Below are 6831 nucleotides of genomic sequence, written 5' to 3' on the forward strand. Positions count from 1 at the left end.
TCGGGCATGGATGTGTGTGATGTCCTTAGGGTAGTTCGGTTTAAGTATTTCTGAGTTCTAGGGGACTGATGACCTCAGATGTTAAGTCCCATAGTGCTCAGAGCCATTTGAACCATTTTGAACGTAGCTCGAATGGATAAGGCAGGGTAGCGAGCAGAGTACTGGTAGGGCACTTAGAGGGAAAACGTCCTGTGGGGAGACCGAAGCGCAGATGGGAGGACAATGTGAAGGCTGATTTGAGGAGCCTGGGTACTGAAGGTGAATGGAAGGAAATAGCCCAAGACAGGGACAGATGGCGAAAATATGTTGCTGCAGTAATGGACTCTCGAGTCCGGTATGACCAGTGAGTAAGTAAGTCAGTAAGTAAGTATACTTTAAAAAACTTGGATGCATGAGCTGTTAAGACTGATTCAAGAAATTCCGATGGAATGTTATCCATACCTTCTGCCTTATTTGGTCTCAACCCTTCCACAACTCTATTAAATTGTGATTCTAGTACGCAACTCCGTATTTCTTTCCTATCTACTCCTGTTTCTTCTTTTATCTCTATGTAAGAGAAGTCCTACCGCTCATGGGAGTCTTCAGTGTATTCCTCCCAACTATCCATTCTCTCCTCTGGGTTTTAACGGTGATGTTCCAATTGCAATCTTAATGTTAGTGTACTTGTTTATAATTTCACCGAAGGTTGTCTCAACTTTTCTATAAGGTGAATCATTCCTTTGGACAATTATTTGCTTTTCGAATTCTTCAAATTTTTCATGTACCTAGGATTGGATTTCTTTCAGATTTACACATGTGAGTATCACCTTTTGATTTTGTAGCCTTTTGACGCCTTTGACGCATATCTATTTGTGTGTCATCACATTTTCATTGCAATCGTAGGGCTCTATATTACGCAAGTTTCCACAGTATACTGTACTATTCTGTGACTGTAAACATGATTATCATGTAATTAAGCATTACTTCTTTGTATGAGACCGCACTCCACCACTTTTGAGGCTACTCCACGTCTATATGTGACGTGGTGGGAAAGTCTCAGATTTTCAATTTAAATACTTATTTTGTGGAACTGCCGTGATGATCTTATTTGGAGTCAAATTAAGCACCAAACACATAGAACTGAAATAATATGCGGTGTCCTCAATCTTTAAGCTCATTGTGAAGAATCATAAGATGTGAAATTTTAGTTGAAAAAATATTGATCGGAAATTAAAATTCAGTTTTATGTTGACATAAGAAACTTACCCTTCGTAGCAACAACCAAAACTTGCTGCAACTTTGCAGACTTGAGATCACTAGCCTCGGGGCGTGTATTACAATGGTACATAACATCTGCTGCACTTACTAAAAGCTTCCTGTTATCTGTTGTTCAATATCAATTAGATTTCTGCCTAGCAGTTCTTCTTCGGTTTCTACTGTGATTTCATTAACCAACGATTTCAGGTAAACCAACAAGAACTTATTCTTAAGAGTCTCATGCTTTGCAATTCACACTTAACCGCCTGGCAGAGGGTTCATCTAACAATTTTCATACTACTTCTCTACCATTCCACTCTTGAATGGCGCGTGGGAAAAAGGAACACATAAAACTTTCCGTTCGAGCTCTGATTTCACTTATGTTATTATGATGCTCACTCCTCTCTACGTATGTGGGTGTCAACAAAATATTTTCGCATTCGGAAGAGAAAGTTGGTGATTGAAATTTCATAAATAGATCTCGCCGCAAAGAAAATCGCCTTTGTTTCGTGACTGGCACCCCAATTCGCTTATCATATCAGTGACACTCTCACCCCTATTGCGTGATAACACGAAACGAACTGCCCTTTTTTGCTCTTTTTTATGTCCTCCGTCAGTCCTACCCGCTAAGGATCCCACACTGCACAGAAATATTACAGCAGAGGACGGATCAGTGTAATGTAGGCTGTCTCTTTAGTTGGCTTGTCGCATCTTCCAAGTGTTCTGCCAACAAAGCGCAGTCTTTGTTTCGCCTTCCCCACAATATTATCTATGTAGTCTTTCTGGTTGCTCGTAATTGTAGTTCCTAGGTATTTAATCGAATTTACAGCTCTTAGATTTGTGCGATTTGTCGTATACCCAAAATTTATCCGATTTCTTTTAGTATTCATGTGGATGACCTCGCACTGGTCTTTGTTTAGTGCCAACTGCCACTTTTCGCACAATACACAAATTGTCTCTAGACCATTTTGTAATTGGAATTGATCATCTGATGATTTTACCAGACGGTAAATTACAGCGTCATCTGCAAACAATCTAATGGGACTGCTCAGCTTATCACCTAGATCATTTATGTAAATCAGGAACAGAAGAGTGTGTGGACACAACCTTGCGGAACGCCAGAAATCACTTCTGATCTACTCGATGATATACCGTCTATCACTACGAACTGTGACCTATCTGAGAGGAAATCATGTATCCAGTCACACAACTTAGACGATGCTCCATATGCAAGCAATGATATTAATAGTCGCTTGTGAGGAACGGTATCAAAAGCCTTCTGGAAATCTAGAAATATGGAATCGATCTGAGATCCCTTGTCGACAGCACTCATTACCTCATGGGAATAAAGACCTAGCTGCGTTGCACAAGAATGATATTTTCTGAATCCGTGTTGGTTATATATCAATAAATCATTTTCTTCAAGGTGATTCATAATGTTCGAGTACAGTATATGCTCCAAAATCCGACTGCAAATTGAGGTCAGTGATATGGGTCTGTAATTCAAAGGATTACTCCTATTTCCTTTCTTGAATGTAGGTGAGAGCTGTACTACTTTCCAGTCTTTGGGAACAGACCATTCGTCAAGTTAGCGGTTTTAAATGATTGCTAAGAAAGGCGTCGTTGTGTCTGCATACTCTGAAAGGAACCTGATTGTTATACCATCTGGACCGGAATACTTGTCTTTCTTAAGTGATTTGAGTTGTTTCGTAAAACCTAAGATATCTACTTTTGTGTCACTCACGCTAACAGCTGTTTTGGTTCCAAATTCTGGAATATTTACTTCGTCTTTTTTCGTGAAGGAATTACGGAAAACTGTATTCAGTAACTCCGCTTTAGTGACACCATCATCGGCAACATTTACATCGCTATCGCGCAGTCACGGTATTGACAGTTTTTTCCACTGACAGAGGTACAGTATAAACGACTCTGTGGCACATGTCCTATGAACATCAGATATGCGCACCATTCGATCGTAGTGACAGCAAATAATATTATTTATTACAAGTTCAGCCCAGAAACTTATAAAGGATCTTTGCTCGTGAACGGAGGCAAACATTCAGTATGGTTTTTCGTCACTCGATACATGTCTACTATGGCAACTGATAGAGGCAAAACTATGGTAAATTTGCCACACCAGCATTACGATGGATAATCAACCTGCAGTACTGATGTCTGTGTTTATAAAGCCATTGACCCCATTGCTTACGCACGTTGTTGACGACAACGATGTCTCTATAGATCCACCAGTACACTCCACGCTTCAATCTGTAAGTATGCATTTGGCTGGCGAATGTGACATCCGACACCACCACACCAATTTTTCTGTCAGCACAACTGCATATCGAGAACAGTCAATATGTTTTCTCGTTTCTTTTTGCGATAGAAAATTTTACTGAATCATATTGGTGCCTGCTGCGAACATTTTCTCCCTGCAGTCGCTCAGCTTTCAAATCATTACAACATGCTGTACCTTGCAATATGATCCGTCTTCGATTACCTGTTATTAGGTGTAAGCAGTGGTTAACATCACAGTGTGAAAATCACAGGTGATGCTATATTGTTTACAAAGAACGTCGATGCAGGACGCAATTGTTTGTAAACTGCTCGTGCTTACCATCATTGTCTTGCTCCACACACTGTTTTCAGTCAACAACACTTACGCATGTAATATTTCGTTTACAGCCTCTGTATCCTAATTTCAATACACTTATTGCAGGACATTCGATACGCTATATATTTCTGATCGTGAGGATCTATCACATAAAGTTTTAATGGCTAACTCGGGTTCAAATATCTTACAACCTCAGATGAGATGACCGCATTCTAGCACTACCCAAACTGCGTTGCTACCACGATTTGCAGTCGACACACTGACCGACAGCCTCACCTAACAAGTGACAAACGCAGTGCGTATTGCAGATCTGAAAGAATGAAAAGGCGCTCGCTATAAAGTGCCCGCATTGCCTTATAAGCGAGCTAAACTATAACAGAATTTTGGATTCACTTTACATCTGCAAATGATTGTGAGCTCAGATTCAAGGAGAACGGGGAATTACAGACTAAGTGTAGTAAAACTAACAGAAATATTTATTTAGCTATGGAATAAACTCTGAACACCAGACAATCTGATCTAAAGTTTGCATCAGCCTTGTACTTCCGTGAAATCAGAATTTAATGTTTGCTGCTGGCTAACATTCCATACTGCACGGCACCGCCCAGTCCAATCAACCAAGTTTGGTCCTCCTTACCATAACGTCCACAAGATGATCGACACGTTACTGCTAAAGCCAGTCCATTTTCCGAAAACAGCCTCCGTGAAATCATCTAGTGGATGAGAAACGTTACTAGCACATAGAAACTTCGAGGTGGTCCATGGATGATCGTTTTGATTCCTGCCATTAGATACCGCAGATAATTCCATTAGCTTGATTCCTGCCTCCTGGTGGAAAGTTCTGTATCGTCCAGAAGGCACCGTACACAGCCCACATATAAGAGCGCCGAGCTGCGATTAGACCTCGAAAAAGGGCGCACAAGAGAAATACTACGTTACGCTTCCGACGTACGTCACAAGTAGTTCCCATATAGACACCTATCCGCAAATCGTGCATGTAAGCCGACACGCGGCTCTACTCAGCAACAGTTACTTAGGAAGTATCGTCAGATAGTACCTCAGCTCAGGATGGTTTCTCAGCGGGACGTAGGACTCAATTACAGTCGGCGCAGAGCAGAGCCAATAAGGATTTTATACGAGTGATGTTAGTCATCCTTAACTGGATTTAGGATTATATCAGTGTCCAAAAGGTGTTCAGTGCAAGTTAACATTGATGAACAGGGTGTTTCGGATTAGGAGCATAACTCTCTAACAAATGATAGGTGACATGAAAATTAATTTATTCAGATAGGTCCACATAAGAATCGTTACACTTTCTGTGTAGGAACATAGTCTAGTGAGTTATTTTCCAGATTGTTACAGCAACGAGACAGAGTTTTTCAAATAGAACATTAGGTTCTTCTTCTGGGTTCAGTGTGCCATGTATACTGACATGGTATACAGATCCTACATGTGTTGCTATGTTGCTGATTCTCGGCGAATGCAGACACGATGGCTATGAAGCATCCATGCTGTATGCGTTATCCTGGTCGAAGAGGCGATGTATTTAAACCAGCTGCGTATAAATAAATTTAAATCACATTTATATCCCATTTAGCTTGGGAGATATAAAGTTTCGAAATGTTAGTTTCGGGTGGAACATGCTGTTCATAATTCTTGGGTGTGTGCAGATGGATGTTCGGGTTACGGTATGTTGCTGAAAGTGTTCCAATGTGAGCCCATGTTCCTGAATGCCCAACGCAATGGCTCTTCTAAACTACCCGCGGACGGAATGTAACTTCGCCGGTCTCTCGGAGCGACAAGCTTCATCCATGTGGTGTTACACATTATTTTTCTATAAACCGTCTACCGTCGTCTTCCAACACATATACACGGCAGGTCGGGCCGCACAAACTGGGTCCAATGCGCCGCGGACACTGATGTCGAATAATCATGGTGTTCAAACCCAGCGAGTTTTGACATGTCGCTCACGCTCGGCAAATGCCGACGCGATAGCAGTGTATCAGCCAAGCCGTATACCTTGAGGCATCCTGGTGTAAGAGCTACGGTGAATGACGACTTCGGGAAATACGTAGCTTGAGAAGGCGTTGAACTAACAGACGAAGACGAGCAAGAAGTAAGGAGGTGGAAGTTTTCGTTTTAGCTGCATCACACAACCATCCTCATGTCAGCTTAAGAGATGCTGTTGCAGTTACTGCTATTAGGCTTAAATTTGTGTGGCTTATCGTAGAGGATCACATGTTTCACTTACATTACCTGTCACTGTCTCATGAGTTTCATGGGAACGATTTAAATTGGAGAGCTACTTTCTGCGAATGTGCTGTGAGTAAATTCACTGTGGACACCTTACAACTTCTAATGTTGTCAGACGAATCCATGCTCACAAATTATGCTGTAGTGAACCGTCATAATATGCATTACTGGACCACAGAACATTATAGGTGGGTACGTCCTGTCGATCGTCGATGGAGATGGTCCATTAACGTGTCATGTGGAATCCTTGGAGATGAATCATCTGTCCATACTACTTTGCATGTTCACTGACCTATGAGATGTATCGAGCTTTTGTAGTCGACAGCCCTTGAAAATGATGGTCGAGACATTGTAGGGGCAACATGGATGCAGCACAATGGCCACTCAAACTATTCTGCGCGTGATGTTGTGCAACAACTGAGCAACAGCTTCCTTGGGAGACGGTTGGAGCGCTGTAGTCTCACAAATGGGCAGCACGTTTGCCTGATTTGACACCAGTAGATTACTTTTGTGTGGATATCTAAAGATGACACAGAATCGACAACCCAAAGTGACTTCAACGACTCATCGAGGAAGTTTGTCGATTCGTGAAACCGGTGACGTTACATCTCATCTGAAGGGAGGTTAGGAAGCGCATTGTGTTGTGCATGCTGTTACATGGGCACAAAGTGGAACGTTCCACTCACATCAACAACACGCCACCAGGACATCAGTATGCCCACATCCAA

Source organism: Schistocerca gregaria, chromosome 6 (genome assembly GCF_023897955.1).
Source record: "Schistocerca gregaria isolate iqSchGreg1 chromosome 6, iqSchGreg1.2, whole genome shotgun sequence".
Taxonomy (NCBI): domain Eukaryota; kingdom Metazoa; phylum Arthropoda; class Insecta; order Orthoptera; family Acrididae; genus Schistocerca; species Schistocerca gregaria.